Below are 27,442 nucleotides of genomic sequence, written 5' to 3'. Positions count from 1 at the left end.
CTCGTAATCCAAGGTTCCACTGTATGGGTTTATGAGATTTGCAACTCATTGCATTCTGTTTTTATGTAGAAATTACAGAGCCCCAACTTTTTTGGAATTGGGATTGTACAAATACAGGTATATCAAATGTGACTTCAGTAATTGTAAGATTCATAAAGAGGACACATGTCCATGATTTGAAGTTAGAAGAAAAGAGGTTTAACTTTAGATTGAGGAAAGGATAAATTCGAAATATTTTGCATCTCAGTACCTAACAGTTCATTTTCATTTGTAACGCATCAACGGGCTGGTAGAAAAGCCTGTCCCCTGCCAGCAGCTGCACAAAAGGGCCAATGCTCTCTGTGTGGAAGCAGTGGTCTCTCTGGAGAAGTCCAACCCCCCATCAGGGGGTACATCAGACCCCTGACCTACTTATGGGTTTCAGCTATCCTCTTCCAGGTATGCCGGAGAGCTCACAGAGATGACCAAACGTTTTTGCATCACTGCTACCCCTGCTTGCTTACAGGACTGTAATTTTAAAAAAGTTTGTGAGCAGGCAATCTTTACAGAAGAGACATATTAATATTTTGTATACTATTATTAATGTTGATGGTATTAATGATGATAATTTATGTATTAAAGTATTCTTAGCTGCTTGTATGCAAGGTACACTGAGCTGCACATGTGCGGGTATTCCTTGCTGCCATTTAAACTACTCACTGAGACCTGTTAATAGGATGACTACAAGCCCCATCTACCATCATGGCAGGCAGCGTTGCAAAATGCGTTGCACGAATGCCATACTCCAACCTAATATAATTATTCTACAGAGCCATTCATTCTAAACTGCATACAGCTTTTTTTCTGAGCCCATGGTGTGCAAAATCAAAACCCCCAAACCAAAATGAACCTAAAAACTCTTATGTGAGCATACCTACAAAAAAGTACACTAGGGTGTGTCAAATGGTCCCCACCCAAAGAGAAAGGATCCCTCCCTTTATCCCCCCCACCCCAGAGTGCAAGACTCCTGACAGTGGTAGCCTAGTACACACAGGCCAAGTGTCGAGAGACATCAGCCGGTTCAATAAAAATAATACCTTAGGCAGTAGGGTGGCGATCTATTGCCTACGAGCAGTTGGATAGTGATCAATCCATTTGATGACAGCTTCAAAGATGACTTCCTCCCTTTTAATGTAAAGATTGTCTCTCTCAATAAGATCCTCAAACTGTGTTATGGGTAGATCCAATAGCTCCTCAGAAGCTGATGCAATTTCTTCAAAGTGGTGCTGAATATATGCATGGGTGTTTTCATGCAACTTGGCAAAATAAAACTGGCTGGAGAATCTGCCCATGCCAATGCAGTTCTCGGGACAAAGTTGGCTAATCAGGAAAGCTGAACATTGCTCTAGTAGACCCTGGATGTTCAAATAGTCTGTGGCTATAAACAGTTCTTTCATGTTTTCCGAGTTGATGGATAGTGTATTTGTGTAAACATATTGAAGGACTGACTTCATCACGTCCGGGACAATTCCAGGTATGTGGTACACTTTTACCGGGTATGTGGTAGACTTTTTAGTCTCTGTCCCTCTAGTAGAAAACAGAACCCTGGAAGGAGAAGAATTTGTGTTACACTGCAGTTTAAAGAAAAATAAAAAGTTTTTAATCGTTTAATATGATGTTTTTGTGAGGGGGATTTGCAGTAACACAAATGCTACATGTACAGTAGGTCTGTAGTTCATGGTAGCAAAGGTATAGTGAATATCAAGCAGAGATGCTTAGCAGCACGGTAGAGACTTCTTAGAACAGAAGGTATTCCATTTCTCATCCCATCACATATTCCAAAAATAAGAGAATAATTCCTCATTTCATTGCCTTTTACCACATTGGCCAGCTGCACATCCAGAACCAGTGGGGTATAGTGCAAATATTATAGAGCCATTCATTCTAAACTGCATACAGCTTTTTTTCTGAGCCCATGGTGTGCAAAATCAAAACCCCCAAACCAAAATGAACCTAAAAACTCTTATGTGAGCATACCTACAAAAAAGTACACTAGGGTGTGTCAAATGGTCCCCACCCAAAGAGAAAGGATCCCTCCCTTTATCCCCCCCCATCCCAGAGTGCAAGACTCCTGACAGTGGTAGCCTAGTACACACGGGCCGAGTGTCAAAAGACATCAGCCGGTTCAATAAAAATAAGTTTACCCCTAACCCCAGGAGCATACAGAGGTATGAAAAAAAAGCTGTATGCAGTTTAGAATGAATGGCTCTGTAGAATAATTATATTAATTCGGCTTTATAATCAAGATCTGTAAGTATGCAGTCTGGGTTCCCTTTTATGCTTTGACATTTAAAAAGCTCACTCAGCTCAGCATAAGACGAATCTTGAAATAGCTAGGTTGTGTGCATGTCATTTTTGTACCAGTTGTTCTCCATGTGCAAAGTTAATGACTAAAGGTCAGTAGGTCAGTGGTTTCACAGATAAGAATATACTCACAGTATCTGTCATAGACTTTATTGTAAAGACCTTTTTAAAGTAAAAACATATATTATCCATAATATAGTTAGTTATTTGATATAGTTATTTAATTAGTTAGCTAGATTGAGTTTGTGTGAAGTAATATATATATTTATGTATCCAATTGTAGTTTAATATGCATTTGTAAGGTTTGGTACAGAATTGCATTTCTGTAGCTTAAAGGATATCCATTACAAGAATTTGGCCATTTGGAAAGGTCATTCACCTTGAGTTTTTTATAAGAATCTGTTGTGTGTTACTGACAATCAAAGAAGCTTAAGAGACGTATCAGCTGTTGGCAAAGAGAATATTTAGAATAATCACGAATATGATCATTTCATATTTAGTTCTAGCCGTATATGGCTATGGCTGTAGTCTGCTGACTAGCAGATTTGAAATAGTATAAAAACAGAGTGACACTTCACTTCAGGACGCACGACACACACACGACACACCACACACACACAACACATGTCCTTCACTCACACACACAGAAGGACTTCACTGCTTTTTCACACATACAAGAGGAAGGACACACGCATCCTTATACTACAGAAGACGTTTTGTTTACATTAGGCCTATACACAGCCTACGTCACAAACAGCTGCTAGAGCAGACACCTCTCTGACATAGAAGAGCACAGACAGAGCTGATGCATCTCTTGAACTCTTTTGATACAAGTTTTTGTTCTTATTCTCTTTTGTTTTACTACATCAAGCTGTAAGAAGAATTTAAAGGGGTTGTAAAGGTAAAAATTTTTTCACCTTAATGCATTCTATGCATTAAGGTGAAAAAACTTCTGACAGAACCGCCGCCCCCAGCCCCCCCGTTTTACTTACCTGACGCCTCGAAAGTCAGCTTCGCGTTCCCGACATCTGTTCCTCCGCTCACCCTGGCCGCTGATTGGCTGCAGTGGATGGATTGAAAGCAGCGCAGCCATTGGCTCGCGCTGCTGTCAATCACATCCGATGACGCGGCGCGCCGGGGGGCGGGGCCGAGTGATACAGCGAGCGGCTATAGCCGCCGGCTGTATCACGGGAGCGCGCCCGCAAGCACTCACCACCGTGCGAGGGAGCTCGCATTAAGGTGGTGAATGCTTGCGGGGAGGAGCTGAAACAGCCGCCGAGGGACCCCAGAAGACGAGGTTCGGGGCCACTCTGTGCAGAACGAGCTGCACAGTGAAGGTAAGTATAACATGTTTGTTATTTTTAAAAAAAAAAAAAAACACCTTTACAAACGCTTTAACTTTGTATATATTTTCAAGTTGTTGCCAAGTGTGACCAAATAAACTCACACTTTGTTTAAGACAGCCTGGCTACTGAACTTTTGAACAAAACGCCTAAGACACTGTTGACATAACACGTGTCTGAGAATAGAGAAGGTTTTTTACACCCTCTCTACATTTTTACAGGCTCTATAATATTTGCACTATACCCCACTGGTTCTGGATGTGCAGCTGGCCAATGTGGTGAAAGGCAATGAAATGAGGAATTATTCTCTTATTTTTGGAATAAGTCAGTCCTTCAATATGTTTACACAAATACAGTAGCCATCAACTCGGAAAACGTGAAAGAACTGTTTATAGCCGCAGACTATTTGAACATCCAGGGTCTACTAGAGCAATGTTCAGCTTTTCTGATTAGCCAGCTTTGTCCCGAGAACTGCATTGGCATGGGCAGATTCTCCAGCCAGTTTTATTTTGCCAAGTTGCATGAAAACCCCCATGCATATATTCAGCACCACTTTGAAGAAATTGCATAAGCTTCTGAGGAGCTATTGGATCTACCCATAACACAGTTTGAGGATCTTATCGAGAGAGACGATCTTTACATTAAAAGGGAGGAAGTCATCTTTGAAGCTGTCATCAAATGGACTGATCACCATCCAACTGCTCGTAGGCAATATATCACCACCCTACTGCCTAAGGTATTATTTTTATTGAACCGGCTGATGTCTCTCGACACTCGGCCTGTGTGTACTAGGCTACCACTGTCAGGAGTCTTGCACTCTGGGGTGGGGGGGATAAAAGGAGGGATTCTTTCTCTTTGGGTGGGGACCATTTGACACACCCTAGTGTACTTTTTTGTAGGTATGCTCACATAAGAGTTTTAGGTTCATTTTGGTTTGGGGGTTTTGATTTTGCACAACATGGGCTCAGAAAAAAAGCTGTATGCAGTTTAGAATGAATGGCTCTATAATATTTGCACTATACCCCACTGGTTCTGGATGTGCAGCTGGCCAATGTGGTGAAAGGCAATGAAATGAGGAATTATTCTCTTATTTTTGGAATAAGTCAATCCTTCAATATGTTTACACAAATACAGTATCCATCAACTCGAAAAAACGTGAAAGAACTGTTTATAGCCGCAGACTATTTGAACATCCAGGGTCTACTAGAGCAATGTTCAGCTTTTCTGATTAGCCAGCTTTGTCCCGAGAACTGCATTGGCATGGGCAGATTCTCCAGCCAGTTTTATTTTGCCAAGTTGCATGAAAACCCCCATGCATATATTCAGCACCACTTTGAAGGAATTGCATAAGCTTCTGAGGAGCTATTGGATCTACCCATAACACAGTTTGAGGATCTTATCGAGAGAGACGATCTTTACATTAAAAGGGAGGAAGTCATCTTTGAAGCTGTCATCAAATGGATTGATCACCACCCAACTGCTCGTAGGCAATATATCGCCACCCTACTGCCTAAGGTAAGGTGGAAGACTCTATTTACTCAATGGGGTTGATTTACAAAAACTGGAGAGTGCAAAATCTGGTGCAGCTCTGCATGGTATCCAATCAGCTTCTAACTTCAATTAAGCTTTGACAAAAAAAAAAAAAACCTGGAAGCTGATGCTGTTTCTATGCAGAGCTGTACCACATTCTGCACTCTTCAGTTTTAGCAAATCAACCCCACTGTAAGAAAAAAAAAATATTCCATATTTTTTGCACAGCTTTGTACGTGCATTCTCGCACCGTGCTATCAGTATCCCTGCTTAACCACTTTTTCGAGAAAAATAGTGAATGTTTTTAACCTGTCTGCATTTCTGTCCTCCACCCCTGTCACATTTGGCATTTTTTTTGGGGGGGGGGTACCTAAGCGATCCGAGCAGAAGTTCTCCTCTCCCCCTCCCTTCCTGCAGTCTTCTAGGACATGTCACAGGTCCAGGATGCCGATGCTGGATCCCTGGAAAGGATTTGCAGCTGCTGGCTTCCAAATTGTTTTTCCAGAGTGAACATCTTCTTTAAACTGAATAGTCTTAGGCCCAGTTCACACTGGGGCAGCTTCAAAGTCATGCGACTCTGAAGCCGCCTCGTACAAAGCGGCTTGCAAACAACTTCTGTAATAAAAGTCAATGCAAGCCGCTCCGAAGTTGCCTCAAGTAGTACAGGAACCTTTTTCTCAGTCAGAGCAACTTGGGTCGCTCTGATTAGAATGGTTCCATTGCACTGAATGGAGCGCAACTTGTCAGGCGGCTAAGTCACCTGACAGGTCGCCTTAGTGTTAAGGTACCTTTCGATATCGGAGAGTGTTTGCTATCCCAAACCATTTATGGCTAGATCAAGTTTGTTTCTCTATAGGCTCCCTGACCATAGTCAACATTCCTTGCCAGAGCTTTCTTGGGGAAAGTCATTTGACAATGTTGGATTTCTGCCAACTCCCACCAGTATGTAAGCAGGGGAAGGCTGTGGTACATCCTCCAATCTGAAGGTGGCACTGGGCTACTTCTTCAGGTTGATGGGAGTTCAGTGGAGAGGAAATGTATCCTATCTTGAGCTCCGCGTGGCCATCTTGGGGAGTCCTACCAAATTGTCATTACCTGCTTGACAAAGTATAGGGCGAATGCCATTTGCTCCACCCACATTGAGGTAGTAAGGTAGGGAGAGAGTTCTACTGGTTAGAAAAAGCGCAGGTGCACATATAGGGAGAAGTTCCAGAGGAGCAGGGACGTGTAGGTTAGCTTTTGAGGATGTCTCCATTGCATCAGTCTTGTACAGACTGCCTCTCGCCATCATATACTGCAGAGGCCTAGCGGAAGCCAGTGTGACAGAACCTTACCACCACTCCTCCGATGAAGCACTCCTCTGGTACTTTTATTATTTTACAGGATTTATATAGTGCCAACAGTTTTGCTCCGCACTTTACAACATGAGGGCAGACAATACAGTTATAATACAATATAATACAGGAAGGATCAGAGGGCCCTGCCCATTAGAGCTTAAAATCGAATGCCACTGTGGGGGATGAGCAGACAGAGAAAGTGGAAATACAGTTGTTAGGTGGAGGTGGGATAGGCTTTTCTGAAGAGATGAGTTTTCAGGGATCGCTTAAAAGTGGACAGAGTAGGAGATAGCTGGACAGATTGGGGTAGGGAGTTCCATAGTTACATAGTTAGTCTGGTTGAAAAAAATACAAGTCCATCTAGTTCAACCAATAAAAGGAAAAAAATGTATACAATACTATATACACAATCCTATACCCACAGTTGATCCAGAGGAAGACAAAAAATCCCAGTAAAGCATTATCCAAATTACTCCAGGGGAAAAAATTCCTTCCTGATCCCCTAAGAGTCAATCGGATATTCCCTGGATCAACTTTATCTATGTTGGTATCCAGTTATATTATGTACATTTAGGAAAGAATCCAGGCCTTTTTTAAAAAGAATCAACTGAGCTGGCCAGAACCAGGATGGCAGAGACTTAAGAGAAGTCCTGGAGGCGAACATGGGAGGAGGTGACAAGGGAGCTATAAAGCAGGAGATCTTGGGAAGAATAAAGAGAACGATTAGGTTGGTATTTTGAGACTAAGTTAGTGATGTAGCTGGAGGCTGAGTTGTGGATGGCTTTGTAAGTTATTGTTAGTATTTTAAATTTAATTCATTGGGAGAGTGGCAGCCAATGAAAGGATTGGCAGAGAGGGGTGTCAGCTCACTGAGTCGTTTGTAAGGTGGGCGAGTCTGCCAACAGCATTCATGATGGATGAAGGGGGAATGGTCTATGTAGAGTTAAACCAATGAGGAGGGAGTTGCAGTAGTCTAGGTAAGATATAACCATAAAGTGAATTGGAAGCTTTGTGGTGTCATTGGTTAGGAAGGGGCGTATTTTGGAGATGTTGCGGAGGTTGAGACGGCAAGCTTTGGACAGTAATTGGATGCAAGGCCAAAAAGAGAGTACAGAGTCCAGGGTAACATCTAGCACAGTGGTTCTCTACCTGGGGGTCGAATAATGGATTGCCAGGGGTCACCGAATCCTGGGCTGTTCCTGAAATCTGCACTGCTCTCCCAGCCTTTTTGCGGCCACCCAGCAGGGCTGTCCCTGGAGCCTGTGGCCGTCCAGCTGGGCTGTTCCTGGAGCCGGCGGCTGCCCACTCAGCCTCTTCGCAGCCACCCATTCAGTTCACGGCATGGCTGGGGGGCAGAGACTAGAGGTCAGCTGACTGGTGGGGAATGTGAAGTGGGAGGGACTGGAGAAGACCCTATCTCCTGATTTCAGGATAGGTGTCACTGCTACGAGACACCACAAAGTCGGAGACACAGTGAGTAACACTACCTGTGATTATAGTTGCCATTAAAAGTCCCCACTACAGTTCTCTGATCAGCAGATGACTTTGATCAAGAGCACCTAAGTTGGCTGATCAGAACTCCCCCCCAGCATTGCCACTCATCCCAACTCCCCGCCAGAACTGCCACTCATCCCATTCCCCCAAGGAGTAAGAGAAGGAATAAAAATAGAGAATACATGGAAGGAAGAGGAAAAGAGGGGGAGGAACAAAGAAAAGGGAGAGAAAGAATAAGAGAAAGAACAAGAAAGACGGCTAGAGAGGGATGGGGAAAAAAACAAGAAATTAGGATAGAGAGAGATAAAGGGAAAAAAAAAGGAGAACAAAGAGAGTGGTACATCTTAAAATGTACCATAAGGGCTTTTAATATTGTATAAGTAGAAGGGACACAAGGAGCCCTAAATGTCCATGGTTTAGGGGCGCAAATTACTTGTCTTGCCTTGGGAGCTGACAACCCACGCTATGAAAATAATTTTACTGTTAGGGGTCCCCACAACTTGGGAAATTTTATCAAGGGGTCATGGCACTAGAACGGTTAAGGACCACTGATCTAGCACAAGAGGATGGATTGATGGTTGTGTCATTGATACTGTGAAATTATAAATGAAATTTGTAACACCATTGAGTAAAGTCAACTTCCTTACCAGTATTCTTTAGATAAGGAAACTGTATACTTCACAGCTTATGTGGTGCCAATGTTATATTGGACTGTTAAAGCTCTATGACTGCTTGTTGAGTTTTGTTGACCTCTACAATATAAAACCCATTTTTCTCTTCCTCCCCAGGTTCGATTGGCCTTAATACACAGGGATTATTTATTAAAAAATGTGATGTCCAACATCCACATAAAAGACAATGAACAATGTAAACATATTGTCATCAGTGTACTGAGGCTAAAAGATTAATTAAATGTGAATAGACACTCCAGGTCATGCTTTAGTAACCCACTGACAAGGCCACGTCTGCCCAGCACAATACTGTTTGCCATTGGTGGCTGGAGCTCTCAGAACCCTACCAACACCATGGAGGCCTATGACTGCAGAGCGGACTGCTGGGTTGACATTACCTATGATATGGAAAGCCCCAGGGCCTACCATGGCACAGAATATATGAATGGGTATGTCTACCTGGTTGGAGGGCTTAATGGCAAAGTATATCTTAACAGTGTAAGAAAGTTTGACCCAATCAGGAATATCTGGCAGGAAGTGGCTCCAATGAATGAGAAGCGAAGCTATATTAGCACTTTCCTAAAGTCTGCAGAATTTTACGACCCAGAAACAAATCAATGGAATCTTATTGCTCCATTGAATGAAATAAGAAGCGATGCAAAAGCCACTACCCTTAAAGGCAAGGTAAGATATGGACACCTTCTGACTATTTGGTCCTAAACACACCTACATTCCAGAACTGCAGCCTCCATCAGTTTTTTCGGCATTGAACATTTCTGTGAGCGTTAGATGCCTTTGTCAACTGCAGCTTGAAGTGTTTCCATCCTCCGACCGTTGGGCCACTACAATGACATGGGGGTCAGAGGATGTTCCTTGTACCAGGTCAGGGACCTGCTAAACAGTGAAGAAAAGATGGGCATGCCCAGGTTTCTTTTAAATAAGAAGCACTAGAGGTTTTTCAGCTGCCATTGAGCTATATCAGGCTTCTGGTGTTGCTGTACCGTTAATGCCTATTCACACCTATGCATTTTCCCCCCATGCCATTGAGTGAATATTACATAGTCGGTAAGGTTAAAGAAAGACACCAGTTCAACTGTGGTGTGTGTTTCTGTCAATAGTACATTGTATATCCCTGTATGTTGCGATTAAGATGCCATTCTAATCATTTTTTTTAAACTATCGACGCTCCCTGCTGATACCACTGCTTGTGGAAGAGAATTCCACATCCTTATCGCTGACAGTAAAGAACACTCTATGCAGATTATGGTTAAACCGATTCTCTTCCAATTTCTGTGAATGGCCACATGTCTTTTTAAACTCCCTTTTACTTAAACATTTTTTCCCTATGCTAGGGTATTTGCACATCGCCATCATATCCCCTCTCAAGCATCTCTTCTCCAGAGAGAATAAGTTCAATGCTTGTAGTCTTTACCCATAGCTGAGATCCTCTAGTCCAGCGATGGTGAACCTTGGCACCCCAGATGTTTTGGAACTACATTTCCCATGATGCTTAACTATACTGCACAGTGCGTGAGCATCATGGGAAACGTAGTTCCAAAACATCTGGGGTGCCAAGGTTCGCCATCACTGCTCTAGTCCCTTTACTAGCTTTGTTGCCCTTTTCTGAACTCTCTCCAGTTCCAGCACATCCTTCTTTAGGACTGGTGCCCAGAACTGGACGGCATACTCCAGATGCTGCCAGACCAGAGTCTTTTAGAGTGGGAGAATTATAGTTTTATCTCTGGAGTAAATTCCCTTTTTAACCACTTCAGCCCCGAAAGGATTTGCCCCCTTAAAGTGGATGTAAACCTGATTCATTAAATTTGAGCTGGGCACATACAGTATATCTGTAGTGTTTTCTTACCTCTTCAAAGCACTATGTCCTGTGTCTTTCTCCTGCTTCGTTCCTCTGTTATCAGTATGATAACTTCTGACAAGTTCTCCAATGCATGTGAAAAAAACCAGCCTGAAATTTGTGTCATGGGATGTTGCTATAAATAGATTATCAGAGAACTGAACTATTCAAAAAACAGCTCTGCAAGTGTCTGCCTGTCTCTCCCTATGAGGAGAGGGGGTGTGTGCCTTTCCTCCAATCAGATGTCTTGGCTGTATGCCCAGACTTCACACTCAGTGCTGAACAGGAAGAGAAAATCTGTAACATGTGAACTTTCTAAAGAATATAGAAAGCTGAAGACAGCAGATTTATTTCATCTCTATGTATCATCTGAGAATGTTTACTTCACTGGGTATAGGTGAGGGTTTCAACTTTAACCAATTGCTGACCGCCTCACGACGATATACGTCGTCAGAATGGCATGGGCAGGCAGAATCACGGACCCCCCCCCCGCTGCCCAAGGCGGTCGGCATTTCTCCCCCGGCGATCAGAGGTGAGGGGAACACCATCCATTCGTGGCCACCCCCTCCCGATCGCTCCCCGCCAATGAAATCATTCCTCTGCTGCAACAGCAACAGAGGAAATGATGTCATCTCTCCTCGGCTTGGTATTTTCCGTTCCGGCGCTGAGGAGAGAAGACATCCGAGTGAGAGTAAAACACACACACAGTAGAACATGCCAGGCACACATTACACCCCCCATCACCCCCCCATCACCCCCTAATCACCCCTCCCCCCCCCCCGTCACACTGACACCAAGCAGTTTTTTTTTTTCTGATTACTGCATTGGTGTCAGTTTGTGACAGTTAGTGTGGTAGGGCAGTTAGTGTTAGCCCCCTTTAGGTCTAGGATACCCCCCCTAACCCCCCCTAATAAAGTTTTAACCCCTTGATCACCCCCGTCGCCAGTGTCACTAAGCGATCATTTTTCTGGTTGCTGTATTAGTGTCACTGGTGACGCTAGTTAGGGAGGTAAATATTTAGGTTCGCCGTCAGCGTTTTTTTTAGCGTCAGGGATCCCCATATACCTAATAAAGGTTTTAACCCCTTGATTGCCCCCTAGTTAACCCTTTCACCAGTGATCACCGTATAACTGTTACGGGTGACGCTGGTTAGTTAGTTTATTTTTTATAGTGTCAGGGCACCCGCCGTTTATTACCGAATAAAGGTTTAGCCCCCTGATCGACCGGTGGTGATATGCATCGCCCCAGGCAGCGTCAGGTTAGCGCCAGTACCGCTAACACCCACGCAGCATATGCCTCCCTTAGTGGTATAGTATCTGAACGGATCAATATCTGATCCGATCAGATCTATACTAGCATCCCCAGCAGTTTAGGGTTCCCAAAAACGCAGTGTTAGCGGGATCAGCCCAGATACCTGCTAGCACCTGCGTTTTGCCCCTCCGCCCGGCCCAGCCCAGCCCACCCAAGTGCAGTATCGATCGATCACTGTCACTTACAAAACACTAAACGCATAACTGCAGCGTTTGCAGAGTCAGGCCTCATCCCTGCGATCGCTAACAGTTTTTTTTTGTAGCGTTTTGGTGAACTGGCAAGCACCAACCCCAAGCAGTGTCAGGTTAGCGCCAGTACCGCTAACACCCACGCACGCACCGTACACCTCCCTTAGTGGTATAGTATCTGAACGGATCAATATCTGATCCGATCAGATCTATGCTAGCGTCCCCAGCACTTTAGGGTTCCCAAAAACGCAGTGTTAGCGGGATCAGCTCAGATACCTGCTAGCACCTGCGTTTTGCCCCTCCGCCCGGCCCAGCCCAGCCCAGCCCACCCAAGTGCAGTATCGATCGATCACTGTCACTTACAAAACACTAAACACATAACTGCAGTGTTCGCAGAGTCAGGCCTGATCCCTGCGATCGCTAACAGTTTTTTTTGGTAGCGTTTTGGGGAACTGGCAAGCACCAGCGGCCTAGTACACCCCGGTCGTAGTCAAACCAGCACTGCAGTAACACTTGGTGACGTGGCGAGTCCCATAAGTGCAGTTCAAGCTGGTGAGGTGGCAAGCACAAGTAGTGTCCCGCTGCCACCAAGAAGAAGACAAACACAGGCCCGTCGTGTCCATAATGCCCGTCCTGCTGCATTCGCCAATCCTAATAATTGGGAACCCACCACTTCTGCAGCGCCCGTACTTCCTCCATTCACATCCCCAACCAAATGCAGTCGGCTGCATGAGAGGCATTTTCTTTATGTCCTCCCGAGTACCCCTACCCAACGAACCCCCCCAAAAAGATGTTGTGTCTGCAGCAAGCGCGGATATAGGCGTGACACCCGCTATTATTGTCCCTCCTGTCCTGACAATCCTGGTCTTTGCATTGGTGAATGTTTTGAACGCTACCATTCACTAGTTGAGTATTAGCGTAGCGTACAGCATTGCACAGACTAGGCACACTTTCACAGGGTCTCCCAAGATGCCATCGCATTTTGAGAGACCCGAACCTGGAACCAGTTACAGTTATAAAAGTTACAGTTACAAAAAAAAGTGTAAAAAAAAAAAAAACACAAAAAAAATATAAAATAAAAAAAAAAATAGTTGTCGTTTTATTGTTCTCTCTCTCTCTCTATTCTCTCTCTATTGTTCTGCTCTTTTTTACTGTATTCTATTCTGCAATGTTTTATTGTTATTATGTTTTAACATGTTTGCTTTTCAGGTATGCAATTTTTTATACTTTACCCTTTACTGTTAACCATTTTTTTGTCTTCAGGTACGCCATTCACGACTTTGAGTGGTTATACCAAAATGATGCCTGCAGGTTTAGGTATCATCTTGGTATCATTCTTTTCAGCCAGCGGTCAGCTTAGATGTAAAAGCAATCCTAGCGGCTAATTAGCCTCTAGACTGCTTTTAAAAGCAGTGGGAAAGAATGCCCCCCCCCCCCACCGTCTTCTGTGTGTTTCTCTGGCTCTCCTGTCTCAACAAGGAACCTGAGAATGCAGCCGGTGATTCAGCCAGCTGACCATAGAGCTGATCAGAGACCAGAGTGGCTCCAAACATCTCTATGGCCTAAGAAACCGGAAGCTACGAGCATTTCATGAACTAGATTTTGCCGGATGTAAACAGTGCCATTGGGAAATTGGGAAAGCATTTTATCACACCGATCTTGGTGTGGTCAGATGCTTTGAGGGCAGAGGAGAGATCTAGAGTCTAACAGACCCCAATTTTTTCAAAAAAGAGTACCTGTCACTACCTATTGCTATCATAGGAGATATTTACATTCCCTGAGATAACAATAAAAATGATTTAAAAAAAAAATGAAAGGAACAGTTTAAAAATAAGATAAAAAAGCAAAAAAATAATAAAGAAAAAAAAAAAAAGCACCCCTGTCCCCCCCTGCTCTCGCGCTAAGGCGAACGCAAGCGTCGGTCTGGCGTCAAATGTAAACAACAATTGCACCATGCATGTGAGGTATCACCGCGAATGTCAGGTCGAGGGCAGTAATTTTAGCAGTAGACCTCCTCTGTAAATCTAAAGTGGTAACCTGTAAAGGCTTTTAAAGGCTTTTAAAAATGTATTTAGTTTGTCGCCACTGCACGTTTGTGTGCAATTTTAAAGCATGTCATGTTTGGTATCCATGTACTCGGCCTAAGATCATCTTTTTTATTGCATCAAACATTTGAGCAATATAGTGTGTTTTAGTGCATTAAAATTTAAAAAAGTGTGTTTTTTCCAAAAAAAAGGGGGTTGGAAAAATCGCTGCACAAATATTGTGTGAAAAAAAAATGAAACACCCACCATTTTAATCTGTAGGGCATTTGCTTTAAAAAAATATATAATGTTTGGGGGTTCAAAGTAATTTTCTTGCAAAAAAAAATAATTTTTTCATGTAAACAAAAAGTGTCAGAAATGGCTTTGTCTTCAAGTGGTTAGAAGAGTGGGTGATGTGTGACATAAGCTTCTAAATGTTGTGCATAAAATGCCAGGACAGTTCAAAACCCCCCAAATGACCCCATTTTGGAAAGTAGACACCCCAGGCTATTTGCTGAGAGGCATGTCGAGTCCATGGAATATTTTATATTGTGACACAAGTTGAGGGAAAAAGACAAATTTTTTTTTTTTTTTGCACAAAGTTGTCACTAAATGATATATTGCTCAAACATGCCATGGGAATATGTGAAATTACACCCCAAAATACATTCTGTTGCTTCTCCTGAGTACGGGGATACCACATGTGTGAGACTTTTTGGGAGCCTAGCCGCGTACGGGACCCCGAAAACCAAGCACTGCCTTCAGGCTTTCTAAGGGCGTAAATTTTTTATTTCACTCTTCACTGCCTATCACAGTTTCGGAGGCCATGGAATGCCCAGGTGGCACAACCCCCTCCCCCAAATGACCCTATTTTGGAAAGTAGACACACCAAGCTATTTGCTGAGAGGTATAGTGAGTATTTTGCAGACCTCACTTTTTGTCACAATGTTTTGAAAATTGAAAAAAGAAAAAAACATTTTTTTTTCTTGTTTTTCTTCATTTTCAAAAACAAATGAGAGCTTCAAAATACTCACCATGCCTCTCAGCAAATAGCTTGGGGTGTCTACTTTCCAAAATAGGGTCATTTGGGGGGGGGGGGGGTGTGCCACCTGGGCATTCCATGGCCTCCAAAACTGTGATAGGCAGTGAAGAGTGAAATCAAAAATTTACGCCCTTAGAAATCCTGGAGGCGGTGATTGGTTTTCAGAGCCCCGTACGCGGCTAGGCTCCCAAAAAGTCCCACACATGTGGTATCCCCATACTCAGGAGAATCAGCTAAATGTATTTTGGGGTGCAATTCCACATATGCCCATGTCCTGTGTGAGCAATATATCATTTAGTGATAACTTTGTGCAAAAAAAAAAAAAAAAGTGTCACTTTCCCGCAACTTGTGTCAAAATATAAAATATTCCATGGACTCAACATGCCTCTCAGCAAATAGCTTGGGGTGTCTACTTTCCAAAATGGGGTCATTTGGGGGGGGGGGTTGTGCCATCTGGGCATTTTACGGCCTTCAAAACTGTGATAGGTAATGAGGAGTGAAATCAAAAATTTATGCCCTTAGAAATCCTGAAGGCAGTGATTGGTTTTCGGGGCTCCGTACACGGCTAGGCTCCCAAAAAGTCCCACACATGTGGTATCCCCGTACTCAGGAGAAGCAGCTGAATGTATTTTGGGGTGCAATTCCACATATGCCCATGGCCTGTGTGAGCAATATATCATTTAGTGACAACTTTTTGTAAATTTTTTTTTTTATTTGTCATTATTCAATCACTTGGGACAAAAAAATTAATATTCAATGGGCTCAACATGCCTCTCAGCAATTTCCTTGGGGTGTCTATTTTCCACAATGGGGTCATTTGGGGGGGTTTTGTACCGCCCTGCCATTTTAGCACCTCAAGAAATGACATAGGCAGTCATAAACTAAAAGCTGTGTAAATTACAGAAAATGTACCCTAGTTTGTAGACGCTATAACTTTTGCGCAAACCAATAAATATACACTTATTGACATTTTTTTTACCAAAGACATGTGGCCGAATACATTTTGGCCTAAATGTATGACTAAAATTGAGTTTATTGAATTTTTTTTATAACAAAAAGTAGAAAATATCTTTTTTTTTTCAAAATTTTCGGTCTTTTTCCATTTATAGCGCAAAAAATAAAAACCGCAGAGGTGATCAAGTACCATCAAAAGAAAGCTCTATTTGTGGGAAGAAAAGGACACAAATTTCATTTGGGTACAGCATTGCATGACCGCACAATTAGCAGTTAAAGCGACGCAGTGCCAAATTGTAAAAAGTGCTCTGGTCAGGAAGGGGGTAAATCCTTCCGGGGCTGAAGTGGTTAATGACCAGGCCAATTTTTTGCGATGCGGCACTGCGTTACTTTAACAATTGCGCGGTCATGCGACACTGTAACCCAAATAAAACTGATGTCCTTTTTTTCCCCACAAATAGAGCTTTCTTTAGATCACCTCCCCTGTTTTTATTTTTTACGCTATAAACAAAAAAAGACCGACAATTTTGAAAAAAAAAAAAAAAAAACAATATTTTTTACTTTTTGCTATAATACATATCCAATACAAAAATGTAAAAGTACAAAATGTATTCATCAGTTTAGGCCAATATGTATTCTTCTACATATTTTTGGTTAAAAAAAAAAAAAAAAAAAAAAAATCGCAATAAGCGTATATTGATTGGTTTGCGCAAAAGTTATAGCATCTACAAAATAGGGGATAGATTTATGGCATTTTTATTATTTTTTATTAGTAATGGCAGTGATCAGCGATTTTTTGCGGGACTGTGACATTATGACAGACAGATTGGACACTTTTTGACACTTTCTTGGGACCAGTGACATTATTATAGCGATCAAGGGCTTACGTGTGCCCTAGGAAGGTGTTCCTAGTTGTGGGGGGAGTGGGCTGACTGGGAATACAGAGACATCGCTGTTCCTGATCACTAGGAACAGATGATCTCACTGTACTCTCCTGTCAGAACAGGGATCTGCTTGGTTTACAATGGCAGATGCCCGTTCTGCCTCTCTGAGGAGCAATCGAGGGTGGCCGGCGGACATCACGGCCGCCGGATCAGCACATCGGCTCCCCCCGCTATGCAGCCGCATGCGGCCACAGTGTTTCGTGCACGGAACGACGTACAGGTACCTCGTTTCGTGCAATAAGGCCGCCCTGCTGCAGTATATATGAGGTGGGCGGTCCTTAAGTGGTTAATGCATGCCAATACTCTGCTGGCCTTGCTCGCAGCAGCTTTGCATTGCATGCCATTGCTGAGCCTGTAATCTACTAGGACCCCAAGGTTCTTTTCCATCCCGGATTCCCTCAGTGGTTCTCCCCCTAGTGAGTAACTTGCGTTCGTATTTTTAGCACCCAAATGCATTACCTTACATTTTTCAACATTAAAGGAGTTGTAAAGGCATTAAGATAAAAAACCTTTTGTGTGTAGCAGCCTCCCCAGCACCCCCCTAATTACTTACCTGAGCCCCATCTCTCTCCATCGATGTCCACGAATGTCTAAGCCGTCCAGGATACTCTTCCTGATTGGCTGAGACACAGCAGTGGCGCCATTGGCTCCCGTGGCAGTCAATCAAACTCAGTCAGCCAATCAGGGGAGAAGGGATGGGGCTCAGTATATGAATGGACACACAGAGCTGTGACTCGGCTCCAGTGCCCCCATAGGAAGCTGCTGGCTGTGGGGGCACTCGATAGGAGGGAGGGGCCAGGAGCAGCAAATAGTGACCCGAGAAGAGGAGGACCCGGGCTGCTCTGTGCAAAACCAACTGCACAGAGGAGGCAAGTATAATATGTTTGTTATTTAAAAAAAAAAAAAAAAGACTTTACAATCACTTTAAACCTAATTTACCATGTAGTTGCCCAACCCATTAGTTTATTTAGGTCTTCTTGTAAGGTTTTCACATCCTGCACAGAAGTTATTGCCCTGCCTAGCTTGTATCATCCGCAAATATTTAGATTGAACTGTTTATCCCATAGTCTATATAGTTTATGAATAACTTAAACAGAATTGGTCCTAGGACAGATCATGGGGGGACCCCACTTACCACACCGGACCATTCCGAGTACTCGCTATTTATCACCACCCTTTGGACCCTCTCCTGTAGCCAGTTTTCAATCTAGGTACATAACTGATGATCCATGCCAACAGACCTCAGATTGTAAAGTATGGAAGGAGAGAGTGAGGTCGATAATGTGATTAGGCCAACATACCCAAAAATATGGAAAGAAAAAAAGAGAGCAACCCCCAAATGGGACTTTAAAGGCCTGGAGTACACTTCATACATCACAGTAAAAATCTTAGGTACAAATTTTTTTAAAAAACATTAAAAATATAAAGTATATATTAGTAGAATGGAACACTTCTAAGGATGAAGCAAAAGAATTATAAACATCATGTAGATCACATAAGAAAATTGTGTTTTGGTTTATAGAAGGTAAACATTTCACTTACATATTAACAACACAATAATAAAGCTTACATATATCAGTCAAAAAGGTTAAACGCAATCAGTGATGGCTTTCCAGTTGCCAGGGAGGAGGAAGGGATGCCACCCCAGAAGAGGTCCAACAAGACCTGCTGGGGTGCATGCCAATGAAGAGGAAGCGTAAGTATGGCATGGGATCAGATCAGATCAGGAAAAAAAGATGTAGATATAATCAGAAGGAACTAATAATGATGCACAGGTAGGTAGCTTAGATGTAAATACATAAGCAGATGCGCATGAGTACATATACTGTATATAGTTGCAGACTATATTGTATTGTATATTATATACATGTTGAGAGACGATATGGTGGCCTTATAAGAAAGGCATATAGTATTGCAGACTGTGTCCCATAAGACATATAATCACATCAAGAAACGTAAGGAGATTAAGAATGTATGAGGTAAATCCGCGCAGTGGCTAAAATGTTCCTGGAATATAGAGCTGCTGCCTCTGCGAATACAATTCCACCTAGGTGGAGTGTATTAGAAAATGTGTGGAAAGCAAGAGTAGATATGGCGCTGCCCTTATGGAGTAAAAAAATGTTTTTACGTGGTGAACAATTACTCTGTTTGGTGCTTGATGTGATTAATTTATTTCTATGAATCTTAAATGATGTATATAAATAATAAACGTTGACGAAAAGCATAAATAAAAAATAAATAAAATTAAAATTCCTGTGTGTGCCGGGAATAAATAATGATTTCTTTAAATACGTAAATGATTTAGGTCAAAATCTGTGATTAATGCAAGGTTGTTAGTTTTTATTTCTACCTCATTGTAATATGGGTGAAATTTCAAAATAAAGCATTATCTATATGCAAAATAACAACGTGCAAATAGTGCATAAAAGGTGCTGGTATTACAACAAAGTGACTTGTGCTGGGTTATACAAAAAGTGACTTGTGTGCTTAAAACCAGTGTTTTTGGATAAGAAAAGTTCCATTGATTGCAAAAAAAGTCTTTGGAGTGGTTCTGAGGGAATCCCCTCTCTAGGAAACAAATTGGTATGGGAAACTTCTTGTCCAGGTGCTGGCTGGTTAATAGTGCCTCAACAGCGTGCTCTTATTCTGCTCGCACTCACCGGATTCACTTCCCCCTGCAGGGGTGCAGGCAGTCACAGTATTTGCCACTGTGTAGCACTCCTGGATTTCCCCAGTCTGTTGTTGTTAAAATGTTGTTTTACCGTTTTACATATAAAAGAAAGGAGGGATGCCCATAGTGTAAAACCGTATTAGGAAACTTTATTATAGCTGATAAAATAATGTACTCACATTTACAAGGCAAAAAATGAACATAAAAGAAAGCGTCATGAACAACTTATGTTCGTTTGGCTGGAGGTGCTGCAAGGCGTCCGTGAGTCCCGCCCTACGTGCGTTTCGTCATCAGACTTCTACTGGGGCGTCCATCTTGCTGCACCTCTTCAGTTTAAATAGTGCACTGTGTGCTTAGTGCAGTTGCGCACTGATGTGTTGGCGGGCATTTTTGTATGGATATTGGAGACCGGAGCCTAAGCCGCGCGGTTGCGCACTGGTGTATTGGCGGCCATTTTTGTAGTGATAATGGAGACCGAAGCCTGAGCTGCTTGCAAGAAAACATTAATTAGCGGTGCTCGGCTGTGTTTATTCGTCCTTTACTACCTGCCGCAGTTTAGACTGAGATCCGGATCAGTGACACAGCCCGGAGCAATGCCCATAGTGTCTGGGGAGTGGCCATGGGGGCTAAATATGCCCCCAGTGTAGCGAATCTATTTCTCAACAGGTGGGAGGAGGAACAAATTTTCAGCACACAGAGAAGAAATCTGAAGTTATATCGGCAATATATAGACGATATAGTTATTGTATGGAGAGGTACGGAGGAAGAACTACAAGCCTTCTTTGATTAAATAAATTGCAATATATATGGAATTACCTTCTCTGGCAGTTGGAACAAACAAAGCATAAACTACTTAGATCTACAGATATACAAAAACAATGGGCATCTAAACACCAGGACATTTTTTAAGAGCACTGACAGGAATGGTTATAGTCCAACCAGTAGCTGCCACCATCCACAATGGATTGGAAACATTCCAAAGGGACAATTAATGCGAATACACAGAAACTGCAGCAACTTAAATGACTATGAAGAACAAGCAAGCATTATAATTAATAGATTTGTTGAAAAAAGGATACAACAAAAAAGAGCTAATGAACTTAAAAGATAAAGTGAAAAAAATGGACAGAAATATGCTAATAGAAGGTAAATTAACTCACAACAATAAGAAAAAGAACAAAAATATGGACATGGCCTTCTTTTCCCCCCATGTGACATCACATGGAGAGTACCAGGAACTAGAAAACACTGCAGTCTTGCGAGCTTAAATGGCTGTGCCGCTGGGAGAGGAAATCCCAATAAGGGCACCATGTCAGTGGATGGACTGTACACAGAGCGTGCCGTAAATCAAGGAAAGGGGAGCGCATGTGCCGGTGACGTCATTAATCAAAACGGGACAGATTACAGCAAAACAAAACAAGTAAGGAGACAATTATTAGCAGCAATCGTGAGTATTTTTTATGAGGATTACAATGCAATAAAGTTATTAGGGAGGGTTTACAACCACTTAAAAGTGGTCTGTTCCCCAAAAGCAATGAGGACCGAACCTGTGGTACAGAGACTCCATGAGCATGGTACAAGAAATTTTAAAGAGTTAACAATATGTTAACTCCTGAGAGCGCTGACTGGAGTGTTCTGGTGGGGGCGTCCCCCTGTCTAAACACAAAAGAACAGCAGGAGAGATCACTGCACTAACATCGGATCATTAACCACTTAAAGACTAGCCTCGTTTTGGAATTTAGGTGTTTACATGTTTAAAACAGTTTTTTTTGCTAGAAAATTACTTAGAACCCCCAAACATTATATATTGTTTTTTTTTTGAACACCCTAGAGAATAAAATGTCGGTCATTGCAAAACTTTTTTTCACACCGTATTTGAGCAGCGGTCTTACAAGCGCAATTTTTTTTGGAAAAAAATCACTTTTTTGAATAAAAAAATAAGACAACAGTAAAGTTAGCCCAATTTTTTTTTACATTGTGAAAGATAATGTTACGCCGAGTAAACTGATACCCAACATGTCATGCTTCAAAATTGCGCCCGCTCGTGGAATGGCGTCAAACTTTTACCCTCTACCGCACAGGAAACCCAGACCTTTCTTCAAGATATTCCTTTCCCACAAATTTCGGAATCCCGGGTTGGATGGCCTGCCGCTAGACTTTTATGCAGCTTACTCAGAGGTACTAGTCCCTGAGCTACTGAGGTTGTACAACCATATTTTTGAATCTGAATCCCTTCCCCTCTCTCTTCAGCAAGCGGTAATCATAGTGCTTCCCAAGCCAGGCAAGGATCCCCTATATCCCGAGTCTTACCGCCCAATCTCGCTGCTACAGGCTGATATCAAAATCTTGGCAAAAATTTTGCCTGAATCAAATTATACTATCTCTTATACACCCGGATCAGACGGGATTCATGCCTGGGAAAAACACAGCCATGAATCTAAGACGTCTATATAGAGGGTTAGAGGGTTTTTTTACTGTAAGAGCGGCAAGGATGTGGAATTCCCTTCCACAGGCGGTGGTCTCATCGGGGGGAGCATTGATAGCTTCAAGAAACTATTAGATAATCACCTGAATGACCGCAACATACAGGGATATACAATGTAATACTGACACATAATCACACGCATAGGTTGGACTTGATGGACTTGTGTCTTTTTTCAACCTCACCTACTATGTAACTATGTAACTATATATATATATATGAATGTTTCAGCAGCCCATGAGGAGATAGGGAATAGGGCAGTGGTAGCACTTGACGCCGCTAAGCCGTTCGACTCCGTGGAGTAAAGATACTTATGGGAGTGTTTGAGAGGTTTCGGGTTTGGACCTAATTTTATAAAACGGGTCAAATTACTTTACTGAAGCCCGAGTAACAGTAAACGGGAGAACGTCGGACCCATTCCCCCTTGAACGGGGGACCAGACAGGGCTGCCTGCTCTCCCCACTCTTTTATGCATTAGCGGTAGAGCCACTTGCCATTTCTCTCAGGAACAATCCCAAAATACAGGGCCTTCGAGTAGGGAGCTTGGTGGAGAAGGTGAGTCTCTATGCTAACGATATGCTCCTGTATCTGGAAGACACAGGCCCATCTTTACAGGCCGCCCTTCAGACTATTGAGGACTTTGGTAAACACTCGGGGTTGCGTATGAACTGGTCAAAGTCACAGATTTTGCCTTTAGATGTATCATCCCCCACTAGCTTATCAGCGACCCTTCCCTTACAGAGAGTGGCATGTATCCAATATTTGGGAATACAAATAACCAGAGACCCAAGGGAATTTTTAGATAATAACATAGAACCACTTTTTCTATATCTTAAATCTCATATACAAATATGGGTACGACTTCCACTGGGGATAATGGGTAGCATCAACCTTATCAAAATGATCATAATGCCAAAGTTTTTGTATGTGTTTTGGAACTCACCAGTACTCATCCCTCTTAAAGTATTTAAAACAATTGACAAAATTATCAATTCAGTTGTGTGGGGCCCGAGCAGACATAAACTAGCCTGGAATACCCTTAAAAATCCTACCTCATCGGGGGGGCAGCACTCCCTGATTTTCACACATACTACATAGCCGCACAGCTATCGCACTTTTATTATATTCACAACATGGATGGCCCCAAATATCAAGCCCTTGTTTGCAACAAACCTAATAATATTATCTATTCCCCCTTACAAGTATTATTTAGAGGTAGAGTTGGCGGGAGGGGTGCAGGAGGCCGGGGATCTCTTCTACTTCAACACAAACGCGTTTGGGAAATAGCGCTAAAACTAATTGGAGCTGACTATATCCATTCACATACTCCTCTATGGCACAACCCCCAAATGAAAGAACTGTTATCGATCCCTGGAGCTGCCAGATGGGCCGCAAAGGGGATAGTATTCCTACATCAGGTGGTCACCCCGACAGGAGTAAGAAACTTCCAATCACTATGTGCTGAGTTTCAATTACCTACACGCATGTTATTTAACTATAGGCAAATGAAACATGCCTTACAAGCACAATTCGTAAACGGTTTCCCAAACCCACAAGTACTATCTATTGTAGATGTGATTACAGGGGTAGACCCGGCCAAACTGATATCAACCCTGTATGCCACTTTGCGGGCACGCTCGGTTGCGGGTATCATTGACACAGCGAAACTTAGATGGGAAAAGGACATTGGTCCAGTGGATGATTTCAATTGGGATGAGGTCCTAGGAAACGTTAAAAAGGTGTCTCCAAGGCTTCCGGAGCGTCTGACTCAGCTGTACATAATCCACAAATCCTACCTTACACCAACTAGAATTGCTAAATTCTCCCAAAACCAGAACCCACAGTATCCACGGTGTACAAGTCCAACATGCTCCTTTTTTCACCTTATGTGGTCCTGTCCGGATATCCAGAACTACTGGACACAAATTATTAAATTCTTACATGATGATATGGGCTCACCCGTCCAACTGGAGCCAAAGTTATGTGTATTGGGGCTACTTCCAGATATTACCATTGACAAATTTTCAGCTACTTTTCTATACGAAACGCTCTTCTGTGCAAGAAATCTAGTGGCTAGACACTGGATGAGGGCCACCCCTCCTACTTTCCAGGTTTGGATTAAAGTGGTAAATATGTCCCTACCTTATAAAAAGGTTATATATAATCACAGGGGATGTCCCGCTAAGTATAACAAGATCTGGGATACGTGGCTCAATAATACAAATACATGTGATGCATAGATTTACAAATATCATCAGTAAAGGTGTCAGGAATTGTCCCAAGCTCCACATAAGAATGGTGCCACACTATGAGAAGGGAGTGTTCAGGAAGGCTTTATGTTTTGTTAATGCGAGTTGCGTATTACTAATAGGGCTGTTGTCAATACTGTCTAGCTTATGTCACTCACAGTGTAATTTTACACATGTACCACACGCATATCCAGGTGCTATGTACAATGTAAAACATGTATGTATGGTTTCTTTTGTGTTTCTTCAAATAAACATGTTCCTTTAAAAAAAAAAAAAAAAAAAAACTTTTACCCCCAAAAATCTCCGTAGGCGACGTTTAAAAAATTCTACAGGTTGCATGTTTTGCGTTACAGAGGAGGTCTAGGTCTAGAATTATTGCTCTTGCTCTAACGATCGCGGCGATACCTCACATGTGTGGTTTGACCACCGTTTTCATATGCGGGCGCTACTCACGTATGCGTTTGCTTCTGCGAGCTCGTCGGGACGGGGCGCTTTAATTTTTTATTTTTTTTCCTAATTTATTTTATTTGATTTTATTTATTTTTACACTGTTTTTTTTTTTTTTTTTTTTTTTTAAATATTTGGGTCACTTTTATTCCTATTACAAGGAATGCAAACATTCCTTGTAATAGAAAAAAGCATGACAGGTCCTCTTAAATATGAGATCTGGGGTCCAAAAGTCCTCAGATCTCATATTTGGTCTTAAATGCAATAAAAAAAAAAAAAGAAAAAAAAAATGTCATTTGAAAAAATGACATTGAAAAAATGTGGCTTTAAGAGGTATGGGCGGAAGTGACGTGGAGATGGGTGGGGGCCATTTTCCCCTCACTCGTCTCCATGCACAGCAAGTGAGAAGATGCGATCGCCTCCGCCGCTACTGACGGCTCTGGTAAGTGGCGGGAGGGGGCCCTCTCCCGCCACCGATAAAAGTGATCTCGCGGCGAATCCGCTGCAGAGACCACTTTTATCTTGTAGCCGACCGACGGCCAAAAACGGGGATACCGGGGTTATAGCAGCTAGCTGTTGCCATAACAACGATGTCCGTCCTCAAAAAAGGGACGTACATCGGCGTGTGGCGGTCGGCAAGTGGTCAATAGAGCTGGGTTAAAAAAAAAACAAAAAAAAAAACAACTAGGGATTTGTACCAGGCTTTACTCAAGACTTTGTGTTCCTCAGAGAAAAGGAGTTTATGTTGAGTACCACAATCCTATTTTGTATGTATCATGGTTTCTGACCTAGAACAGCTGGTCTGTCTCCTACCTGCATGTTATCTGGCTCATTTTCTTCATCCTCAGAGCCCCTTTTCTGCAGAACTGCATCCATTGATTCTGAAGTCTCTTGAAGTGCTCAGCTTTATGTATTGCATCAGGTTGACCTTAAAAAAATAAATAAATAATTGTCCAACAATCTATGTCACATTGAAAAAAGTCTATACCTTTGACTTCTTAGACAGATTGATCATAAACTCTACGTATTTTTCAATCACAAATATCAAGTTTGGTATTGGTTTGGTTTCACGGAGGATTTTTGCCTAAAAATGATTATTACAATGAGAAAATCTAAATATATTCATAAACTGTAGACATTTTGTCCAAGTAATCATATAAAGGTGTTGGCAAACAAACCCTGAAATTGTAGTTGGTCAACCGTTTTACAAAAATACTGTTCAATCACTTTGTTTTTAAGTGAGTAAAATTGCAGTTAACAAAAGGAACATTAAGGGTGATTTACTAATGTAATAGAGGCCTTTACTTAGCAAAGTGAATGCTAGTAAATTAGGTGTGTATGAGGTCACAAAATTATATGATTACGTGCAAGGGAAATTATTTATTTAAAAAAAGTAGTTTTTCTAGCGTAGGATTGGCTGATTGAGCGAGCATAAATTCACCATATTTATTCAACTCAGTGAATATTAACTTTCCTAAGTGATTAGCTGCTACTCCTTTAATTTACTTGTTACATAGTTTGAAGGTTTTTGCACAAAACATTGGACCGCATGAATCCAAATAACTGTAACAGGAATTACCTGGATTAGTCTACAACAAGAAATCAGCATGCAACTGAGATTTTTTTTTTAGCAGGAATATAAAAATAAATAGAAGAACCCGAGTGATTGCTATTGATCAATAGAAAGTTCTTATTCCTGGTATTTTAGTAAAGTAAATGATTCCTGTCATTTCATAGTGCATACTCATAAAACTTAAAGTAACTAATGTTACATACTCCCCACGTTTTTGTTTTCCCCAGGATCTATGCGCACGTGTCTGCCGTCTAATTTGTACTGGATGCTTGTTGTTACCAGGCTGTTTATGAACAGCGTTGGTCATAGGGAAGGTATCCAGAATAAAAAAATCTAGGCAACCAGCAAGCTATCATGGTGAGTGATTCACCTGAAAAAGCAATGTTATAAAACCACAGCTTTGCCACAAATATGTGCCTGTCGTGTCAAGAGAAAAAATAGAAATATTGTAGTTGCTGTAAAATTCTTTGCTTTGAGTCCATTGAGGGACACCCAAAACCTTTAAAGTGATTGTAAGGCTCGGTTCACACTGCTGCACTGTGAATTTGTTCCGTTTTTTGTCCTTTGGGAGGTGCGAATTTACCCCTAATTTACTGCGATTTTACTGCGAATTTCAGGAGTTGGACATAGCTGCGATTGATATTCTAGCCAATGGAATCATAATGTAAAAAAAAAAAAAAAAAAAGGTGTTAACTTCCTGTGTACTTCCTGGTTTTTGTGGAGAGTAGTGTGGTGGAATTCGCACATATGCGATTCAAGAACGACTTACATTGATGTCTATGGAGACTAAATTTGCAATGCAACGCAGTAAACTCGGAAGAGACCCTTTTTTTAATCGCATCGCATTCGTAAAGGAATCGCAGCGCATGTATGTGAACGACCGTCATTGAAAACAATGACTTTAGGGATGATATGGGAATTTAAAGTGCTTTTGAAGCATCGCATTCGTTATGAACTCGCATCAGTGTGAACCAGGCCTGAAGG

General features: G+C 42.2%; 1 long non-coding RNA gene and 1 pseudogene across 6 annotated transcripts in view; one reads left to right on the top strand and one right to left on the bottom strand.

Moving 5' to 3' along the window:
* LOC141139643 (uncharacterized) overlaps positions 1-27,442 on the bottom strand; it is a 73,657-nt gene that overhangs the window by 22,154 nt on the left and 24,061 nt on the right. For all 6 annotated transcript variants that reach the window (XR_012243775.1, XR_012243776.1, XR_012243778.1 and 3 more), the window contains exon 4: positions 25,699-25,813. This is a non-coding gene — a long non-coding RNA (uncharacterized lncRNA). The remainder of the gene's footprint in view (positions 1-25,698; positions 25,814-27,442) is intronic.
* Positions 1,717-22,161, top strand: LOC141140448 (kelch-like protein 10; annotated as a pseudogene).

Source organism: Aquarana catesbeiana, linkage group LG04 (assembly GCF_042186555.1).
Source record: "Aquarana catesbeiana isolate 2022-GZ linkage group LG04, ASM4218655v1, whole genome shotgun sequence".
NCBI classification, from domain to species: Eukaryota; Metazoa; Chordata; class Amphibia; order Anura; family Ranidae; genus Aquarana; species Aquarana catesbeiana.
The sequence above is the reverse complement of the archived record's forward strand: the minus strand, read 5'-3'. Positions and strand labels throughout refer to the sequence as shown.